This window comes from Arvicanthis niloticus, chromosome 15 (genome assembly GCF_011762505.2).
Source record: "Arvicanthis niloticus isolate mArvNil1 chromosome 15, mArvNil1.pat.X, whole genome shotgun sequence".
Lineage (NCBI taxonomy): Eukaryota > Metazoa > Chordata > Mammalia > Rodentia > Muridae > Arvicanthis > Arvicanthis niloticus.
In genome coordinates, this window is record NC_047672.1 from 175,492 (window position 1) to 198,693 (window position 23,202).

The 23,202-nt window shown below is 41.4% G+C and overlaps 2 pseudogenes across 1 annotated transcript; one reads left to right on the forward strand and one right to left on the reverse strand.

Moving 5' to 3' along the window:
* Nucleotides 1-1,718: 1,718 nt before the first annotated feature.
* Nucleotides 1,719-11,019, reverse strand: LOC143434491 (pre-mRNA-splicing factor CWC22 homolog pseudogene; annotated as a pseudogene). The gene has a single exon (XR_013103962.1). The product of XR_013103962.1 is annotated as a pre-mRNA-splicing factor CWC22 homolog pseudogene (transcript).
* A 9,564-nt stretch (nucleotides 11,020-20,583) lies between these two features.
* Nucleotides 20,584-22,702, forward strand: LOC117720934 (pre-mRNA-splicing factor CWC22 homolog; annotated as a pseudogene).
* Nucleotides 22,703-23,202: the final 500 nt, after the last annotated feature.

The following is a 23,202-nucleotide window of genomic DNA, read 5'->3' on the forward strand; positions in this document are numbered from 1 at the left end:
GGCGCTGACTCTTCATTAGCTTCTTCAAGCTGATTATGGGCATTGAGATATTAGAAGAGGAGTGGGGTGGGGGTAGAGCAAATTGACAATCCTCTGATGCTGTGTCTTCGCTGCCTCCAGATGGAATTCCCGGACCTCAGAGGTTTGAGCAGGTCTGCCCAGCTTGCTTGTTGAGTAGATACACCAAGGCTGATCATTCTGCAATATACAATTCTCAAAACAAATTTTAGTATCAAGATAGTTTTTTCTTAAAGAGGGCTGACATTTTATTAAGAATGTTGGTTCTACCCGCTTTTCTATTTTTTCCCCTCTTTTATTGGATATAATATTTACATTTCAAATTTTATCCCCTTACCATATTTCCCCCACCACCCAGGAACCCCTTATCCCATCCCCCCTCCTCCTGCTTCTATGAAGGTGTTTATCCACCTACCCCCAGCCCCCCTCCCCACCCTCAGGTCCCCCCCCCCCCCCAGTGCTCAGCCTTCAGGGTACCATTGACCTTGTCTGCCACCTATGCCCAACAAGGCCATCCTCCCCTACATATACTGCTGGAGTCATGTGTCTCTCTATATGTGCTCCTAGGCTGGTGGTTTAGACCCTGGGGAGCTCTGGCTGGTTGGTATTGTTGCTCTCCTCACGGGGCCACCAGCCCTTAAGGTTCCTTCAATTTACTCTCTAACTCCTCCATTGGGAACCTTTGATCAGATTAATGGATAGCTGTGGGTATCTGTCTCTGGGTATGTCCGACTCTGGGAGACCTCTAAGGAGACAGCCTTATCAGGCTGCTGTCAGCTTTCCCATCCTGACATCCCTATCAGCGTCTATTTTTGGTGACTGCCCATGGAATGAATACCCAGATGGAATGAAGACCTCTTCATTTAATCTCTTTTCTTTATGTATTTATACAGAGGACCTTGAGATATATCAGTTATAAAACATGTCAGAAAGAAAACATTTACAAATTACAAAAATTTACTAATAGGTTCTTTATACAAGAGTTCTCTATAAAAATCCATCAATGTAAAAAGACATTGGATTGCATGTAAGGCATGTTCAGTGGTCATTAGAATAATTTTTGTTTTGTTGGAGACTTTTCTCTCCTCCAGTCCTGACTTGTCTTTGACTCTAAAGAATGTTCAGGATATCTGCTAGGTTTTTCCCAGCATCGCTTGGCACCATTCTGACACCTGTCATCATCTCCTTTATGATCATAATGCATTCTACTCCTCTCCCTTGAGTTGGAGTGATCTTTTATTCTAACATCATCACTGTCTTGATTTCCGGTTCTTTGTTTCTCATTTTCAGAAAAAGAAAATCTTCATTCTTGCCACTTCTTCTTTGACTCCCCATGATTTCTTGTGGCTCTCTGAGCCTTGTTGAGAGGCCGTTGCCAATGCTGCTGTACCTATTCTCATGGCATCTGTCCTCCATGTGCTTTGCTAGGGGATCTTGCCAGTCTGCATCTGGTGAGTTCTGAGCTCTGCATCTTTCAGACCTAGCTCTCTCAGTCTTTCCTTCCTGGTGTCTTTGGTCCTCCTTGCCTTAATATTGCCTCCTGTAACTTGCCTGAAGTCCCATGGTTAACTTATCTACTTCTTTGCCTCTGGTCTTCCATTGTCTCTTCTTTCTTGTACCTTTAGCTGAGACAGAGCTCTGACTGCTAGAGAAAAAAAAGGAATAGAAGGAGGAGGAGGAAGAGGAGGAGGAGGAGGAGGAAGAGGAGGAGGAGGAGGAGGAGGAGGAGGAGGAGGAGGAGGAGGAGGAGGAGGAGGAGGAGGAGGAATCAATTGTTTCACTGGAGGACACTTTGCTGCTCTCCCTGCTGTCAGAAGCTAAGTCAGAGGAACCAGGCAACAAAGAAGACACTGAAGATGAAGATGTCAGGGCTGGCTTCTTTTGCTCAGCTCTGGTTTCTGGCCTACAAATGAATAAATATTTTTCAGATGTTCTAGAAGTTCAGGCATCAAACCTTCAAGGCCTATGTATGTGAAGAAGTTAATGGCAAATCGGGTGTTGTGTGGGTTGTCTCGGGGTAACAGTCCTTCAAAGAATGGTTGAAGTGTTTCATCTTTTAACGTTGCATTCAGTTTAGGAAGACCCATGTAGTCACACAGTTCCTGGAAAAAGATCTTGACAAAAATCCTACTAGTCGATGTCGTGGTCTCTTCACTCAGCTTTATACATCTGAGAACACTCCATGGAAGCGAATCTGTGTACAAAAGGTGAGCAAGCATCTTAGCAACATTTCTCAATTTGTTTGTCTCTAAGCAAGCGATGGATGGTGTTGTACTGTTCCTTGAATATACTTTCAAATGATTCCATGTATTCTTTTTTCAGCATACAAAACCGCCCAGCTAACAAGCCAAAAAATTTTGCATAGGTCGTTTGTTGTGCACGGCAGTCAAGTATCATGTTGCAGAGTTCCTTCCTTTGGCTCTCAGCAGACTCCATGTTCAGCAATTTGTGTGCACATTCTTCAAAGTCTAAACTTGACTGAATAGCAAGATAGATTGTGCGGCAGAATGAGACTAGGTTGATTTCTGTTTGGTCATGAATAGTTACTTTTAGTCCTCATTCCTCTTCTTCTCCTTCCTCTTCCTCCTCTTCACTACTTGCAGCTTCTTGGTCTGTGCTTGAATCACTGTCTCCTTCATCCAGGATTTCTTTCTTAATAGCCTTGTACTTCTCTTCATTCTCCATAAAATGAGGATCCATCTTGAAAACATTAAGGACATCTTCTGGATTGTAGTCATCCTCCAGGGGAAGCATATGTGTAAACTGATTGTCCTCTTCCACTAAATCAAGTCCTTCCAGAATGACGGGGTGGTCCTTGAATCCATCCTTCTGTACAGCAAACATCACGTCTATCATGTACTGGACTCTTTTGTCCATCTCAGACTCCTGTAGAATGTTTCTCAGGTGGTCAAAGATGGCATTGATTCCCCTTGGCGACACTTGGGTTAATTTGAGACCACACTCCTTGAGGAAGCCGATAGCTACTTCAACACTGTCATCTGTTGGTTGGTCTCTCTAGGAGCAAAGTGAGCATCTCCAGGCACAGAACGTCATGTGCCACATTTTGGTTAATAAGATGTGCCACAAGTTAGGAAACAGTCAGGCAAAGTTGCTTATCATTTCTTTGATATCCTTTCTGAAAATTCAGAATTAGTCTCTTGAGGACTAACTCTCCAATCTGTGGGAATTTTGAGTTGATGATTGCCACCAAAGCCACATAAATGTAAGTGAAGATTGGAGAAGCATTCTGGGCTTGCAGACAGATCTGGACAGCAATCCTCTCCCTCTTACAATGTTCTCTTGAAGGAGGTCTTGGATAATAATACTGATGTTGGAGATGTTGACCTTGTTGATGAAACCATTGCTTGACTTCTTCAGAGCCTCCCAGCTCATCCTCTGGTACACTAAGCTGTTTTTAATCTGTAATCTGTTCCTGCATCGTCCTGAGCTTTGTGGAAGGAATATATCCTCCCCCAGCTCGGGTGAGCAGTGGATCCAGCTCATCTGTCCTCTTCTTCATTGCAGGTTCTTCCTGAGTAGAATTTGGTATTACTCCTCAGTCTGGGCTCCTTCTTTCAGGAGATAGGGATTTCTGGGACCATTTCCGATGATCTGCATCTCTGTCTCTTTCTCTGTGTTTCTCTCAGTTCCTACTTCATGATTCCATGCTGTCACCATAAGAATATCCTCTTCTTGAATGCTCATAGTCTGAAGGGCTGTGATCAGAGTGGTCTCTTTCCCAAGAAGAACATTCTTGTTCTGCATATCTGTCTTCTGGGGAGGAGCTTCAGTGGGATGACTTGTGGGTCTCCCTTCTGTCGTGGACAGATGACTGTCTCCTGTGTGCCACATTCCTCTGCATTTTCTGCTGTCAACTGACCCAGTAAACCAAATGCCTCAGGTCCATTCAAGTGGTGCATCCACAAAGGTCTGAGTTATAGGACCAATCCCAGTACCAACTTTTGTATTAGGCAGGTTCTCTAGCATCAGAGAACTTGAAGCAGTTGGGCAGTCCCATGAGGTTAGTTGTTTCAGCTGCTCTTCTATAGGAGGAGATTCCTACAGAAGTGCTGGTGAAAAAGATGGAGTCTTCCTTCTTCCAGTGTCCTTATGTAGTACTCTAACAGAAGGCATGGCCCAGATGAAAGGGTGTGTACCACCACACCTGGATCTGGGACTTGTTTTGTCCCAGGCTGACCTTGAACTCAGAGATATATCTCCTTGCTGGAAGTTTGCTAGTATTGATTCCTAATGTGGATAGTTTTTAAAATAGAGGTTTGCCAAAGGCGGCACTTGCTACCTACAGTTTGAGATCTACTGGTCTAGGGGATGAGGCTATGGATCAGATCTAATTTTGGATCTCTAGCACCTACATAAAAAGCCAAATAAACCAGATGAATGCAGCTACATAAAAAGCCAAATAAACCAGATGAATGCAGCATGTGCCCGTGATCTCAGCTTTAAAGAGGCAAAGATAGGTGGAGCTCTGAAGCTCATTAACCATTTAGCCTAGTGGAACTGAAGGCTCCACGTTTAAAGGAAGCTCCTATCTCAAAAAAATAAGGAGAGTAAGTAACCTGAAATTGTCCACTGGCCTCCACACTTACACACACACACACACACACAAACACATGAACAGACACATACAGACACACACACAAACACTTGAATGCATGCATGTATGGCACAGGCATGCCCATGTACACAAGAATAAAATACAATCAGAGAAAGAATTTCCACAAAGGAAAGTTTACTAATGGTTATTTCTTTATTTGCTTATTTGGTGGGGGAGGTGTGTTCATTCAGACAGTCTCACTTTGTCCTCCATTCTGGCCTCTAACTTGTATCAGTCCTTCTGTCTCTGTTGAGATACAGGCTTGGAGCCACTATGCCCAACTTATCAGTGACATTTTCATGCCTGAAAATAGTTCCACTCACTCTCACTCCTGATGTCCCTCTAGGAAAAGTTTTGCTTCCTGTCTCCACACATGACCTTAGGTTCTACTGGCCTACAAGTTTTGCTTCAAGAGCAGGGAATGCTCCTACCAGGAGCTACAACAAACATTCTATTGAAGTGGAAGCTCAGACATTCCCCCTGGTCATTTTGTGCTTCTAATGCCCTTAAACCAACAGGCTAAGAAAGGAATTCCAGGAGGGCTGATAGATCCAAGTTACCATGGGGAAATCGGGTTGCTGCTCCACAATGGAGGTAAGAAGGATTATGTCTGTAATGTAGGAGATCCTTAGGGTGTCTCTTAGTACTACCATGCCTTGACCCTAGGCAGGAGGGGGAAGCTGTAAGGAGGGTGTGGGACTGGAAAAAGCCATTAGGGCTCTTCACATCCATGACTCCTGTTCAATTTTCTAGGTTTTGCACCTCCAGGACTGTCTCCCTTTGAGTTTTCTTTAATGATTCTATTTCCATTTTTAGATCATGGATGGTTTTGTTCAATTCCTTCACATGTTTGATTGTGTTCTTCTGTATTTCTTTAAGGGATTTATGCATTTCCTCTTTAAAGGCTTCTACTTGTTTACTTGTGTACTCTTGTATTTCTTTAGGGGAGTTATTCATGTCTTCCTTAAAGTCCTCTATCATCTTCATGAAATGATAGTTTAGATCTGAATCTTGCTTTAAAGGTCTGTTGGGGAATCCAGGACTTGCTATGGTGTTACCAAGTCAAATTGGATTCTGTTGCTTACATTCTTGACCCTCGACCTCTGGTTATCTCTGGTGTTATCTGGCCTCCCTATCTCTGACTGGAACCTCTCCTTCTTGTGAGCTTCTGAGCCTGTGATCCTGGGGAGTTGAGCTGTAACTGGCTGGGGCTGTGCTTCTGGCACAGTTGGGAACCAGAAGGCACAGTGGTCTCTGACTTGAACCAGAGTCCATACTCTAAAGTTTTCTTACAACCAGTTTTATTATAACCATAATCAGAGTTGAAGGCTTTCAGAAAAGGTATATTTATTATCATTTTCTAGATTAAGAAAATGGAGCTTACACACCTCCCAAGTTATGTGCAATTCTGCCCCTGATACACATGGTGTCCATGAATGGTATTGGGAAGTGATAGAGTATATAGAGGGTGGAAGGTTAACTGATGTTGAGACTCCATCTATGAAGCTATGAGGAAATCACCCATATTAGGCTAAGAATTTTGAGGAATACTGTTGTTTTGCAGTGACGTATGTTCTTGTAAGTAATTCCTTTCCCATATGGTGGTTATTATTTTCTGTCAACTTAACACAAACTACAGTTATTTGAGAAGAGGTATCCACAGTTGAGGGATTGCTTCTATCAGAATGGCCTGCAGACTTGAGTGTGGGACATTTCCTTGATTGATAGTTGATGTGGAAGGGCCTAACCCAATAAAGGTAATCTAACCCTATGCTTATACAGTTCTGGGCTGTATAAGACAGCAGGCTCAGCAAGAAATGGAGAGTAAACCAGTAATCCTTGTTCCTTTTTGGAGTCTGCTTCAGTTTCTACTTCTAGGTTCTTGCTTTGAGTTCCTATTCTGCATGATAGACTCTAAGGTGTAAAATGAAGTACTGACCCACCAATTTGATTTTTGTCATGGTGTTTATCATACCAACAGAAAGCAAACTAGGACATCCAAGTTTCTGTGAGAATCCCTATACGTCCGCTGGTTTCTCAAAGTACACATGGATAGAACAATTAGTTTGGGTTGTTATTAGTGCTTCATCTTAATTCAGTAGATATTTCTTTACATTTCCCCAGAAAGCATTCATGCAACAGTAGACATGCCAACACTCCCCGTGCAACAGCCTGCTTTCTTTGATTTTCCTGTCTTTATTCTTTCTTTCTTTCTTTCCTTTCTTTCTTATCTTTCTTTACTTTTTTTCCCTCAAGACAAATATAAACTTTATAGCCAGGTTGGCCTAATAGGCCAGCCTTAAACTTAGCACAATCCTTCTGCCCCGGGCTACAGTGCTGATATTATAGGCATGAACCATCTTGCTTAGCATTCTAATGCTTTGCTTTTGTAAGGCCCCCACAAATGGAGGACCTCACCCAAGCCTCAGGAAATTGCAGCCACCCCAATAACTGCAAGACACCAAACTTGATACAATCAGCAAGAGGCATATTTTAATCAGTATACTGAGGTCAAGACCTGTAGCCCACACAGGGGCAATGGGGTCTGACCCCGGGGCTTTGGAGACAGAGAGAATTTAAAGCCCAAAACCACAACTGGGGCGGGGGGAACCACAACACAGGGGAAGTAAGGGAAGACTATTGGAGAGCACCTGTGGAAAGTCCCAGCCCATTATTCAGTTTGTGACAGGGTACAAGGAACAGGCTATTCTCCAAGAGCCTATACGTAATCAGCCAAGTTCCTGGTATCCAGGATGTACGGGCACGCTGAGAACTCCTAACTCAAACTCTCCTGGTATCCAGGGTGCACAACTCAAACTCTCCTGGTATCCAGGGTGCACAGGAATGCTAACTTGAACTCTCAGCTCAAACCCTATTCAATCTATCTTATGGTCAGTTTTTAGTTTCTAGTACCCATAGCACTTGGTCACATATCTTGAACTCCCAGCTCTGAACTCTATTCAATCTATCATCTATTTTATCTTGTGGATAGCTAGTTTCCTAGGACCCAGAATGCAGAACAAGCTGATCTGCACTCTTGACTCCATCTGTGGAAGGTTTAAAAATTTTTAACCCTTTCATTTCCCCATTTCTGCTTATGTAAATATTCTAATCATAGAATTCATTTTAGTATCTTTATAATCTGGATTTTTCTGACCCTGTTAAAGTATGATATTGTTGGCATAACATCAAAATCTGAACAACACTTATTTTTTTCTCTAACAAAGATAACTAATCTATTTTAAAATGTCTTTGACTTTCATCACTGTGGGGATGGTCAGAAGCACTAGGTATGGTCCTTTCTAGTGAGGCTCAAGGTTCTCGACCTGGTGGTGGCAGATGAGAACAGCATCTTTAATCTGGAACTGATGAGGCACACTCAGGTCTCCAGTCTCATAAGCTTCTTTTAACTGTTTCCCAGACCTCATGCCGGACCACCGCAAGTGTTTTCATGTGGGCAAACAGGGATTTAGAAAGAACAACATCAGAATCATATATTGTATCTATCTCAGTTAGTAATGGAGACCCCCCCACACACACACATAAAATCTTATAAGGTGTTAACTTAAATCATAACCCAGAACAAGGCAAAAGGAAGGAGGGCTGTCCAGTCATCCCCAGCTGGTCTCTAAGGCTAATAATAGTTTTATTTATCTTTTTCACCTGTCCTGAGCTCTGGGGTCTGTAAACACAATGAATTTCTAATTAATCTCTAGCTAGGTGGCCAGTCCCTGACTTACCTGGGCAACAAAGGCAGGTCTATTGTCAGACCCAATTATTTTGGGTATTTCAAACCTGGGGAAGTTTTCTTCTAAGATCTTCTTAGCCACCACGTTGGCAATCTCAGTCTTTGTAGGAAAGGCTTTTACCCAGCCTAAAAAAGTATCTATAGCAGGTTTGACTTTCGTGAAGTCTACATCTTAGCAGGCCCCAGGTCTGTCTCTTTGAAGTCTTCTTCCTGGGGACATCTTGAATACCCAGTGTTAGTATACAGACCTCACAGTTTTTTATTACTGTTTCAGATAAGTTCACCACATAAAATTGAGAGGACTTTATCAAGTTCTTCAGGTATTTAGCTCTTAGGTGAGCTAAACAATGTAAATTTGTAACTCTTTGAGCAGTCTTTTTAGCAGTAACCTGATTTTTTTTTTCAGCAACAGTATCCTGGGTTTTCTGATGTCCAGGACAATGACTTTTTAGTAGTCCTCTCTATCTGTAAATTGTCCCGTGAATATTGGCAGTGGCAATAGCATATCTGTTGTCAATGTCCTTTCTGGCAGGCTGCTGGCCCAAATCACTTGTTTCCCGTCTACTACTGCCACTCCTGCCACTCGCTTACCTTCAAACATAAAGCTGCTCCCATCAGTATACCAGTTCAGACTCTCTGGCCAAGGTTGGTCTTCTGCCAGAATGTCAATACAGCGATGGATGGGGGAGGAATCATCAGTCTCAGGCAGCAAGATGGCAGAGTTCAGGATGGCCAGGGAGGCAAAGATCACCCTTTCATGTGGGCATTAATCATCTATCGATCAGGGGACTGCCGGATAATGTTCTCAAGGGAGTGGGGTCTCACAACAGTTGTCTGTTGTCTCAGAGTCAATTTAAGCTAGGCCACAGCAGCGACAGCTTTCAGACAAGTCTTAGTTCTTTGTAGGCCTTTAAGTGTACTCAAATGTAGTGCCTGGCTTCTTTACAGGTAGCAGGGGGGTGTTCCATGGCAACTGGCAAGGAACCAGAATGTCCTATTGTAACAGTCTATGAATGTGAGATCTAATTCTTTCTCTGGCTTCACGACTCACTGGGTACTGCTTCACTCCAATAGACGAGGCACTGGTTTTAGTCCAAGCTTTTGGAAATTCTATTAACCATTTATTGTTTCAGAACTGAATATTTTGTTCCAGTATCCACCAGAAAGTCTATAGGGGTCCCCTCCACTCTCAGGGTCCCCTCTAGTAATCTTCAGGACCTTAGAGGTCCTTCTTTTCTTCTTTGGGCAGTCTCAAGCCCAGTGTCTTCTGTTGCCCAGGGTTCCCTGTCTGTCTCCTTTCTCTCTCTCTCTATCTCTTATAACTGTGGCCAGTATTCTAGTCTTCAGTCTCTATTTTATAATATATTTTTCTGTCTCTCTAACTAAACCCTGCAAGGTATAATCCTGTAATCTCTCTATACACTATAACTTCTTACCTGTCACCAGAGCCCGGCAGGGTAAACTGTCAGCCGCTCCCTACCTGTAGCTGTGTTGAAGTCTCAGTCTGGTAGGTTAAGGGGGGCTTCTAACAGGATCTTTTCTCATTCTTCTGTGGTAAAGAGAACCTGTAAAAGCTGTTGCCTATCATCTCAGGTAGGCTGGTGGAAAAACATTAAAGACTCTTTCAGTCTGAGGCACAAAAAATCTGTCACGGTCTAATTCTTTCTCTCAACTGATAACTTATGTAGTCACAAATAACACAAAACAAATATACAAAGAAACTAGCACAGAAAAACTAACAGAAACCCGTCTCAATCGAGTATCAGCCAGGAAGGATTCCACATCTTCCTGAGTGCCAGCCAGGAGGAATTCCACATCTCCCCGGCACTGAAAGATTCTGAAACGTCTTTGAGAATCTCTTAAGTCCACCCAAGAACGTCTCCCCGGGCCTGCAGCCGGTGATTTTCCCAGCACGTCTGCAAATCACTCCATTAGTCTAGAATCAGGTTCAAACAGATGCAAAAACCGAAAGTACTTTCACAGAACCAGCTTACTGAGACGGTACAGGCAAGAGAATGGGCCCAAAACACAGAAACAGACAACACATTGGCCAAACACAAAAATATACCTCCAAGTAGGTTCTTAGAGCCTAGGGTGGTCTCAGTTTCCTGGTCAGGGAACCAAAAATGTAAGGCCCACACTAATGGAGGACCTCACCCAAGCCTTGGGAAATTGCAGCCACCCCAATAACTGCAAGACACCAAACTTGATACAATCAGCAAGAGGCATATTTTAATCAGTATACTGAGGTCAAGACCTGTAGCCCACACAGGGGCAATGGGGTCTGACCCCGGGGCTTTGGAGACAGAGAGAATTTAAAGCCCAAAACCACAACTGGGGGGGGGGGACCACAACACAGGGGGAGTAAGGGAGGGCTATTGGAGAGCACCTGTGGAAAGTCCCAGCCCATTATTCAGTTTGTGACAGGGTACAAGGAACAGGCTATTCTCTAAGAGCCTATACGTAATCAGCCAAGTTCCTGGTATCCAGGATGTACGGGCACGCTGAGAACTCCCAACTCAAACTCTCCTGGTATCCAGGGTGCACAACTCAAACTCTCCTGGTATCCAGGGTGCACAGGAATGCTAACTTGAACTCTCAGCTCAAACCCTATTCAATCTATCTTATGGTCAGTTTTTAGTTTCTGGTACCCATAGTGCTTGGTCACGATATCTTGAACTCCCAGCTCTGAACTCTATTCAATCTATCATCTATTTTATCTTGTGGATAGCTAGTTTCCTAGGACCCAGAATGCAGAACAAGCTGATCTGCACTCTTGACTCCATCTGTGGAAGGTTTAAAAATTTTTAACCCTTTCACTTTTAGTAGTTATATAATACCAAAGTATATGGTTTCTTATTGGACAAATGATAGGTTGAAGGATAGCATTTACAATCAATATTTTTTCTGTGGTCAAAAATTTTGTCACCTTCTAGTAAAAATGTTTCCATCATTAAAAGAAAGGGAGAAAAAAAAGAATTAAGTCAAGACAATTTGAACCATTAATTTGTGAGTACTCATTTGATTGCATTTCAAATGACAGTGTCTTAGTTCTAAGGTATTCTAAATTGATTCTGCTGAACTTTTGTTTTCCTTTAAGGTTTTTAGTGATCATTTGTATTCAGCTAGATCAATGTTTATTTCCAATGAATTTGGGGTTTCTTAACCTTTTGTTATTGCTTTTTCAATTAAGATATGTGATAATTATCTGAAAATAGAAGGAACAAAAATTATGAGGTTAAATAAGAATGAATTCCTTAAACTATTTAATTTGTCCAGAGCCTCTTTTATGTTTAGAAAAATAGCTTTGTGTGTACTAAACAGGCTTTATAAAAGGTCAAGTGACCCTTTCCTCTGAAACACTGCATCCACAGAGATAGAGGCTATATGATTTTTCATATAGAGGTAAACTAAGTATTTGAAATGGTGTGTAAAGTATGTTGTATGTTCATGAATAAAATGGGAGGAAAGCATGCATGTACCAAGCCTGCACTTATGAAAGCAATGATGCAGATCCCCATGAGAAATGAAACATGTTTGAGCAAAGGATGCTTTAGAAGTAGTAATAACCCAATAGAAAACATAATGAAGAACAAAACCACTGCGCTCAGAAATTTACCATCATTTGCACATGCATTAAATTAGAGAGCAACATTAGATGAAGTGAATTGAAGTTTTAAAGAAATAGCTTTTCTTCCAGGACAGCCAGAACTACACAGAGAAACCCTGTCTCGAAAAACAAAAACAAAAAAAAAAAAAAAAAAAAAAAAAAAAAAAAAAAAGAAAGAAAGAAAGAAAAAAGAAAAAAACCAAAAGAAATAGCTTTTCTACAGTGAGTCTAATTCATGCAATTTTGTGGAGAACTTTTTGGGCCCCCGTGGCTGGAATTTGACACTGGGGAAGGACAAGGAAGTAAGCTCACAAAGAAATCTGATAATGGACTAGGTCAGGAAAGTAAGCTCAGGCAGGAATCTCATTTTAGGCTAGAGCAAAGTAGGAGGCTCCAGTAAATAACTTGACATTGGGCCAGAACAAAGAAGTCAGCTCAGGCAAGAATCTGATCCTGGACTAGAATAAAGAGTTTTCTATATCTTTCACTACCAGTGTGATGAAGTGCTCTGGCTGGTGGAGGCTCCTCTTTTATACTTGAATTGGGGTTACTGCTGACGTGCACGGCAGATAACCAGACTCTTCTGGTTATCTTTGGGCTATGACCTCATTGCAGGTGCACTTTTGATAATCATAGTACTTTACAACATGTCCAAATTTGTTTTCTGGACTTGTCCAGACTTGTTTTCTTTCCTATTACAAAAATAGAGTCAGTTCTGTTAAGGGACTGCTCCTTACGGTTGGTCATCCTGATAAGCCCTTAGAAACAGTAAACATGGGACTTTGTTTATTACCTTGCTTGTTCCTTAACCTAGGACTGACCTTCTTACTTGCATGCTATTAAAACGATTGAAAAGAAGACTGAAAGAAAATAAACTGCTTCAGCCTCAGAACTGACAGGGGTCATACTACAGTGTTGTCTGTCTTTTTTCTTTTTAATCCTTGCTCCCTCCCTGGAGAACTTGTTGATTGACTGAGTTGGCTTGGTCACAATTTTATCAAATATGTAAAGATAATGGGCAGTAAAAGTGGATGAAATATGTCACATTGTAAGGCCCCCACGAATGGAGGACCTCACCCAAGCCTCAGGAATTCGAGGCCACCCCAGTAACCCACAAGACACCGAACTTGATGCAATCAGCAAGAGGCATATTTTAATCAGTATACTGAGGTCAAGACCCATGACCCACGCAGGGGCAGTGGGGTCTGACCCTGGGGCTTTGGAGACAGAGAGAATTTAAAGCCCAAAACCACAACTCGGGGGGGGGGGGGGAGGGGGAAAACCACAACCCAGGGGGAGTAAGGGAGGGCTATTGGAGAGCACCTGTGGAAAGTCCCATCCCATTATTCAGTTTGTGACAGGGTACAAGGAACAGGCTATTCTCTAAGAGCCTATACGTAATCAGCCATCTCTCTTGTGGTCAGCCAAGTTCCTGGTATCCAGGGTGCACAGGCACGCTAACTTGAACTCCCAGCTCAAACCCTATTCAATCTATCTTATGGTCAGTCTTTAGTTCCTGGTACCCATAGCGCTTGGTCACGCTGTCCTGAACTCCCAGCTCTGAACTCTTATCTTTATTTTGTCTTGTGGATAGCTAGTTTCCTAGGACGCAGAGTGCACAACAAGCAGATCTGCACTCTTGACTCCATCTGTGGAAGGTTTAAAATTTTTTAACTCTTTCAACATCACATAAATACTTCATCCAATGTAAAGCAAGGGGTCCATTTGGCTGTCTCCTCTAGCTGCTAGAGGAACCAGTAGCAGTTCTTTGGTAAGGGGTACATCTAAGGCCCACTAAGAAAAGCCTTTTAGTGTGACAACTGTGCTAGTCATATTCTATATGTAGATGAAACTTTTAGATTGGTTTGGATCCATCTCTACCCAGGGCCAATTTATTTTTATCATTTTTATTTATTCGCTTTACATCCCAATCACAGACACCCTCTGTTCTCTCTTCCCAGTCCCACCCTTTACAAATTCTTCCCCCACTGACCCTCCCTTTTTCCTCAAAGAAGGGAAGCCCCCTTGAATACCATACCACCCGCTGACATCTAGTCCCAGTAGGTCTAGGCACATCCTCTCCCACTGAGGCCCAAGCAGGCAGTCCTAGTAGGGGGGCAAGGGGATCCAATGGTAGGAAACAGAGACTTGAGAGACAGCAGGGCCAGATTCTTAAGTCAAAGTTCTTTTTGAGTTTCTTCAATCTTTCCTCTCTACCTTTTGCTTTTGGAAATTGATAATAATAGTATTGGTATCCTAAATACTTTGTGTTATGAGGCATTGTGGTAAGCACTGTGTGGCAGGTTATCACTGTTAGTTGTTTTAAGCAAAAGTCCAACCGCAGCTCAGAACAGACCACTCCAGACCAGGCGGTTCCGAGGGGGAGGAGGTTTATTCAGGGAATAGGGCAAGGCAAAGGTGGGGAGAGGAAAGTGGAAGAGATAAGAGAGAAGTAGAGGCCGGCCATGACCACGTGGAGAGAGAGGAAGGTGGGGGAGGGGACAGAGAGGCAAGAGGGTAAGAGAGAGGGTAAGAGAGTAAGAGATTAAGAGAGTAAGAGAGTGAGGCGGGGGCAAGCAGCCCCTTTTATAGTGGATCGGCCTACCTGGCGGTTGCCAGGTAACTGTGGGGAGGAGCATACCTGGCTGTTGCCAGGTAACTGGGGAGGTGGAGTTTAGACTGTCGGTAAAAATGGCTGGGGAATGCTGAGAGTTCCTCACACCAGTCTGTGTGTAGTTGGCTGGGAATGCCCTGGGTTCCTCCAGCTGGAAGTTAGGCCCGGCTGCTCACTAAAGGCCTCTCCATGGCTCCAACACGGCACAGCCCCAACACACGAGAAAGTCCTTGGGTTTCCAAAACTGGTTTATTGGCATGGCGAATGGTGGGTAGATCTGGATGTGCACCCCCAAACCCAGGGCAGACCTGAGTTAAATAGGGAAAGAGAGAGGGGGAGGGACTGGGAAGGAATGCTTATTTGGCTCCACCCTCTGGCCTCTTGTTTCCCTTCTCCACTAGTTAGGCAACACAAAGAGTTTTAATTGGTATCAGGCTTTGACAAAAGAGTCATAGGTATATTTTATCCAAATTAAAAGCATGCCAAATTAGTGTCAGAGGGAGGCAAGACAAGTCAGATGCTACTTGAGTACTTAACAAAAATCATATAAAACTGCCATTTTTGTTTGCTGTTTATATTGTAGCAGTGTATTTGGTTGTCTTGCCACCTAAGTATGTTACTGGGGACAAACAGGTTGCCTGTTACAGAATATTCACATCATTCCATTGATTCTGGCATTTTCTGGCTTTGTACTTATCTATGTAAAGCTCATTAGAATAATACACATGTGAACTTAAGATGTCGACCAAATTTTCACTTGAACATTATACATTCTCCATTCTTTGAACCTCAAACAGCCTATTATTCCTCTCCTTATCAGAACCTTATCTGAAGGAAGAAATAATTCACTTTTAAGAGGAAAAACACAACACAAAGAAAAATGAACTTTAAAAGAGAGGTCTGTTAGTTGGAAATCACTTATTGCCTCTATAAAAGTTTAAATATAAATGCTACAAAATTTTACATTACAACCTAATATGGTTTTAAGGAGATAATGTGTTTGAGAGGTAGTACCAGTAAAATGGGATGCAGGATTGCTAAAAGGAATTACTCAGTAAGCTAATGCAAAGTAAAATTTCAATGAAGAACAAAATATACCCAGTATATTATAATTTAATGGAATAATCATAATTATATTAGCATGAATTGTCCCTTTCGTCTCCCACGCCTTGGCAAATCTGTTCTTAATAAAGGCTTGTTTATGTCAACTGTAGGTTCACAAGTTAGTAGGCTATTTCATTAGAGTATTACAAAACAGAGCTTGGCAAAGACATGGCACAGTGCTGTTTGTCAAGGTTAACACAACTTCAAAAAGAAATTCTAGCCACCATTTAAAAACAGTGGCACAGGTAACACTTCAAAGCACAAAACTTTTTTTTTTTTAATTTGGGAGTGCTGGCACATGTGTGAGCACAAGTTAAGACCACCACTTCTGCTCAAATTCCTCAAAGACCAAGAGGGACTCGGCCAGAGTCATCAGGACACAGGAACCAAGGAACAGCTGGTGACAAGATCCTTCAGGTTTCTGTCTGTACACCAGAACTGACCCTGTGCCACAGCTCTCCATACCCAAATTCCTCCTGGAGAGAACTGGTCTTCAAGGAGTACTGACACACAGGCTAGCAAGAAGAACAAGCCACAGACAGAGACCACAAGACCAACTAACACCAGAGATATCCAGATGGCAAGAGGCAAGGGCAAGAACATAAGCAACAGAAACCAAGGCTACTTGGCATCATCAGAACCCAGTTCTCCTATCACAGCAAGGGATACCCTGGGTATCCCAACACACCAGGAAAGCAAGACTCTGATTTAAAATTGCATCTCATGATGATAATAGAGGACTTTAAGGACATAAAAGACTCCCTTAAAGAAACACAGGAGAACACAAGTCAACAAGTAGAAGCCCTTAAAGAGGAAATACATAAATCCCTTAAAGAAATACAGAAGAACACAATCAAACATGTGAAGGAATTGATCAAAACCATCCAGGATCTAAAAATGGAAATAGAATCAATAAAGAAATCACAAAGGAAGACAACTGTTGAGACAGAAAACCTAGGAAAGAGATTAGGAGGTATAGACGCAAGTATCACCAACAGAATACAAGAGATAGAAAAGAGAATCTCAGGTGCAGAAAATACCATAGAAAACATTGATACAACAGTCAAAGAAAATGCAAAACGCAAAAAGCTCCTAACACAAAACATCCAGGAAATCCAGGACACAGTGAGAAAACCAAACCTAAGGATAAAAGGTATAGAAGAGAGTGAAGATTCCCAACTTAAAGAGCCAGTAAATATCTTCAACAAAGTTATAGAAGAAAACTTCCCTAACCTAAATAAAGATAAGCCCAAAAACATAAAAGAAGCTTACAGAACTCCAAATAGACTGTGTAGGAGGAGCTAAGGTGGGAGGAGTAAGGAGAGGAAGAGGAGGAGTAAGAAGGAAAAGAGGAAAAGAAAGAGGAGGAGCTAGGGAGAGCAGAGATGTAGGAGAATTGGAGAGCCACGCAGGTATGGAGAGCAGTCTCAGGTAACAACTTTTATTTAGGTTAGGTAATTGGGAAACAACTCTCTTTGTATGGGCATATTGTTATTGAGCATTACCAAACATATAAAGTCTTTGATTAATCTTTAAGCATTAGAGTCTTGTGGGAAAAAAAATCTCGTGGGGGAGTCTGGCAGTGGGGACAGGGTCCTGGTCCCACATTCTCCCAGCCACCCGTGGGGCCAGCATGTTTAAATAATTACTTCAACAGACTGGACCAAAAAAAAAAAAATTCCTCCTGTCACATAATAGTCAAAAACACCAAATGCACAAAACAAAGAAAGAATATTAAAAGCAGTAAGGTCAAGTAACATATAAAGGCAGACCTATCAGAATTATACCAGACTTCTCACCAGAGACTATAAAAGCTAGAAGGTCCTGGGCAGATGTCATACAGACCCTAAGAGAACACAAATGCCAACCCAGGTTACTATACCCAGCAAAACTCTCAATTACCATAGATGGAGAAACCAAGATATTCCATGAAACAAATTTACACAACATCTTTCCACAAATCCAGCCCTCCAAAGGATAATAGATGGAAAACTTCAACACAAGGAGGGAAACTACACCCTAGAAAAAGCAAGAAAGTAATCTTCTTTCAACAAACCTAAAAGAAGATAGCCACACAAACATAATTCTACCTCTAACAACAAAAATAACAGGAAGCAACAATAACTATATATTAATAGCTCTTAACATCAATGGACTCAATTCCCCAATAAAAAGATATAGACTAACAGACTAGATACATAAACAGGACCCAGCATTTTACTGCATCCAGGAAACATACCTCAGTGTCAAAGACTGACACTACCTCAAAGTAAAGGGCTGGAAAACAACTTTCCAAGCAAATAGTCCCAAGAAGCAAGCTGGAGTAGCCATTCTAATTTCAAATAAACTCGACTTTCAACCAAAAGTTATCAAAAAAGATAAGGACACTTCATACTCATCAAAAAAAATCTACCAAGAAGAATTCTCAATTTTGAACATCTATGCTCCAAATGCAAGGCACTCATATTCATAAAAGAAACTTTACTAAAGCTCAAAGCACACATTACACTGCACATAATAATAGTGAGAGACTTCAACACCCTACTCTCAGCAATGGACAGATCATGGAAACAGAAACTAAACAGAGACACAGTAAAACTAACAGAAGTGATGGACCAAATGGATTTAACAGATCTCTATAGAACATTTCATCCTAAAATAAAAGAATATACCTTCTTCTCAGCACCTCATGATACCTGTTCCAAAATTGACCATATACTCAGTCACAAAACAGGCCTCAACAGATACAAGAAGACTGAAATAATCCCATGCATCCTATCAGATCACCATGGACTAAGGCTGGTCTTAAATAACAACAAAAACAACAGAAAGCTCACATATACATGGAAGCTGAACAATGCCCTACTCAATGATAACTTGGTTAAGGAAGAAATAAAGAAACTAAAGACTTTTTAGAATTGAATGAAAATTAAGGCACATCATACCAAAACTTATGGGACACAATGAAAGCAGTGCTAACAAGAAAACTCATAGTTCTGAGTGCCTCCAAAAAGAAACTGGAGAGAGCATACACTAGCAGCTTAACAGCACACCTGAAAGCTCTAGAGCCAAAAGAAGCAAATCACCCAAGAGGAGTAGATGGCAGAAAATAATCAAACTCAGGGCTGATATCAACCAAGTAGAAACAACATCAAAAAGCCTATACAAAGAATAAACAAAACCAGGAGCAGGAGCTGGTTCTTTGAAAAAGTCTGTCTTTCTTTCTTTCTTTCTTTCTTTCTTTCTTTCTTTCTTTCTTTCTCTCTTTCTCCTTTCCTTCTTTCTCTCTTCCTTCCTTCATTCCTTCTTTCCTTCTTTCTTTTGTTCTTTCTTTGTTTTTATCAAATATAGTCTAACAGGAATCAAACTGAAAAAAGAAAATGTCAATTAAGAAAATGTCTCCATCAGACTGTCTAGTAGGCAAAAGATCATTGAGTGTTTTCTTGACTGATGATTTACTTTTGCAAGTGCCATCCCTGAAGAGCTGGAATAAGAAATCAGTCTACACAAGATAGCAATTGTATTCCTTCATGACCTTTTCTTCAGTGCCTCCCTCCAAGTTCATGTTTGATTTGACTACAATTCATAATGTACTGTAAGATATAAGATGAAATAAACTCTTTCCTCTCAAAAATATAGGTGAAAAAATAAATTTTATTAAAAGAACACACCATTCCTGGTATTTTATCACTACTTCATGGATAAAAGGCAGCAGTTAAAATTTTCAGGGTTTCATTCAAAGGTGATTACAAAGAATCAGGCTAAGTGGCTAAACACCCCTCCACAAAAAGGGAGACAAAGTCATTTTGACCAGTCAGTGTCTGTTTATATCCATTACTTAACATTTCTCTTACAAACTGGTAAGACTCCCTAAAATAAAGGCCCCAAAAGTAGCTGTTTCTATCTTTGCAGAAATGAGCTCTTGGACATCTTTGGGGTCTTGATATCAACAATGTACTGAACACAGATGTGACCTGGCCACAGCACTCTTTTCTCCAATAGTAACAAAACATTTCTAACACTGATTACTGTTGATAACACTTTTACCGTGGAAAAGTCCTGTTGATAGTTGACCTTACAACAAAACATGCCCAGGTCCCCTAAATAGGCCAGTTTTCTTTTAACACTTTCTTTGCATGTGTTAATTTTTCTATTCTCCAGGGTAATGTCAAGTTTCATTTCTTGCAACTAAATTTAGCTTCACTGAATGAGTGAACCTTCTTTTTGTTGGTATTGTAGTTTCAGCGTTTCATTTTTAACTGGCATTTTAGAAGATAAATACTCACAGATATACATTAGAAAGTCCTTGATATCCTAAGTTAAGCATTTCAATGCAAGAAAAGTAGAAAAAAGTGTCCACTTTCTTCTACTTCTTGGAGTCACACTTCTGATAAGGCAATATGTTTTAATACTGTCAAGAAAATACTACTTAGTTGATTATTCACTATCAGCCAAAAAAAATGTTCATGAAAATACCAGTAGCTATCATTTTTCTGTTTTTTTAAAAACAACTCAAAACCAAATCCACTACACATACATGAAAAATATGTTTTTATTATAGTAGTCTCATGGTTTTCCTATTGAAGTGATTGGGATTGAACCTGGGGCCTTGTGTACATGCTAAACTAGTGTCCCAGTTTGATAATCACTTTGTCATACTTGATCTTGACTTTTTCAAGGTCATTGCTATATTTTCAGTCTGCCAAGGATGATTGTTTTTGCATTGACAAACTGTTTCCTTTGGGTCTGCTATAGAACACCATCATTTGGAACTTCCAGTGTGACAGTGAGGTGTAGTGGAGCTGTAGGTGACATGTAGAGACAGAAAAGAAGACTGTCAAGGAACTCAGACCATTAAGAATGTGCCACTTGAATGAACCTGAGGCATCTGATTTATTGGGTCAGCTGACATCAGAAAATGCAAAATAAAGTGGCACACACAAAACAGTCCTCTGGTCACAACAGAAGGAAGAACCACAAGTCATACCACTGGAGCTCCTTCCCAGAACACAGATATGCAGAACAAGAATGTTCCCCTTGAGAATAGAGACCACTCTGATTACAGCTGGCCAGACGATGAGCGTTCTAGAAGAGGATACTCTTATGGTGATGGCATGGAATCGTGAAGTAGAAACTGAGGAAAATGCAGAGAAAGAGATAAAGATGCAGATCATCAGAAACAATCTTGGAAATCCCCATATTCTGAAAGAATGAGCCCAGACTGAGGAAGAGTAACACAGACTTCTACTCAGAAAGAACCTACATAGATGAAGAGGAAGAAAAAAATGGAAGAGGAAGAGGAGGAGGAGGAGGAGGAGGAAGAAAGGAAGAAGAAGAAGAAGAAGAAGAAAAAGAAGAAGAAGAAGAAGAAGAAGAAGAAGAAGAAGAAGAAGAAGAAGAAGAAGAAGAAGAAGAAGAAGAAGAAGAAAACAGTAGCAGTAGTAGAAGTAGAAAAAGAAGAGGAGAAGTAAGAGGAGGAGGAAGAGAAGGAAGAGGAGGAGGAGGAGGAAGAGGAGGGGGAGGAAGAGGAGGAGGAGGAGAAAGAGGAGGAGGAAGAGGAGGAGGAGGAAGAGAAAGAGGAGGAGGAGAAGGAAAAGGAGGAGGAGAAGGAAGAGGAGGAGGAGGAAGAAAAAGAGGAGGAAGAGAAGGAAGAGGAGGAGGAGAAGGAAGAGGAGGAGGAGGAGGAGGAGGAGGAAGAAAACATGGAAGTGGAAACAGAAGAAGAGGAGGAAAAGCAGGAGGAGGAGAAGGCACAAGAGAAAGAGAAACAGGATTCTTTGCTTACCCAAACTGGGGGAGCATATATTCCTACCACAAAGCACAGAAAGATGCAGGAACAGATTACAGATAAAAACAGCTTAGCGTACCAGAGGATGAGCTGGGAGGCTCTGAAGAAATCAATCAGTGGTCTCATCAACAAGGTCAACATCTCCAACATCAGTATTGTTATCCAAGAGCTCCTTCAAGAGAACATCGTCAGGAGGAGAGGACTGCTGTCCAGATCTGTTCTGCAAGCATAGAGTGCTTCTCCAATCTTCACTCAGGTTTATGCGGCTTTGGTGGCAACCATCAACTCAAAATTCCCACAGATTGGAGAGTTAGTCCTCAAGAGACTAATTCTGAATTTTCGGAAAGGATATCGAAGGAATGATAAGCAACTTTGCCTGACTGCTTCCAAACTTGTGGCACATCTTATAAACCAAAATGTGGCACATGAGGTTCTGTGCCTGGAGATGCTCACTTTGCTCCTAGAGAGACCAACAGATGACAGTGTTGAAGTAGCTATCGGCTTCCTCAAGGAGTGTGGTCTCAAATTAACCCAAGTGTCACCAAGGGGAATCAATGCCATCTTTGACCGCCTGAGAAACATTCTACAGGAGTCTGAGATGGACAAAAGAGTCCAATACATGATTGAAGTGATGTTTGCTGTGTGGAAGGATGGATTCAAGGACCACCCCGTTATTCTGAAAGGACTTGATTTAGTGGAAGAGGACGATCAGTTTACACATGTGCTCTCCCTGGAGGATGACTACAATCCAGAAGATGTCCTTAATGTTTTCAAGATGGATCCTCATTTTATGGAGAATGAAGAGAAGTACAAGGCTATTAAGAAAGAAATCCTGGATGAAGGAGACAGTGATTCAATCACAGACCAAGAAGCTGGAAGTAGTGAGGAGGAGGAGGAAGAGGAGAAAGGAGATGAGAGAGGACCAAAAGTAACTATTCATGACCAAACAGAAATCAACCTAGTCTCATTCTGCCATACAATCTATCTTGCCATTCAGTCAAGTTTAGATTTTGAAGGGAAGATTCAAAAAGATGTTTACAGTGTGCTGCCGTTTGGTACCTACTGATAGTAACCACTGGGCACCATGCTCATTTTAGGTGTGTATTCATAGAATGGCATCCAGGAGAATCAAAGTATTATAACTCTTTCTTTTTCACATTATTGTTGGCTCTGTGAGGGCTTCATATGGAAATGGAATAAACTTTATGGGGAAGTTGTATGTCTATAATTAAGTAAAAACAACTTAATATCAGTGACATACTTTGATTTCCTGTTTCACACATTTTAGAATATAAAAAATATTATGTAAGTATTGGTAAACTTGAAGTATTTGTGCAATATTTTGTCTGACTCAATTATATAAATTTACTATATTGTAGAATATGAATCATAAATACTTATCACTTACTGTATACAAGAATGGAGATTAAAATTGTTTTTTTTTGGTTGGTTGGTTGTTTTTTTGTTGTTGTTTTGTTTTTTGTTGTTTTTGTTGTTTGTTTTTTCAAGACAGGGTTTCTCTGTGCAGCCCTGGCTGTCCTGGAACTCACTCTGTAGACCACGCTGGCCTCGAACTCAGAAATCCACCTGCCTCTGCCTCCCAAGTGCTGGGATTACAGGCATTCTACACCACTGCCTGACTAAAAAGTGTTTTTTATGAAGTATAGTTTTTGTGTACATAAATGTTTTGATGTTTTGATGACGA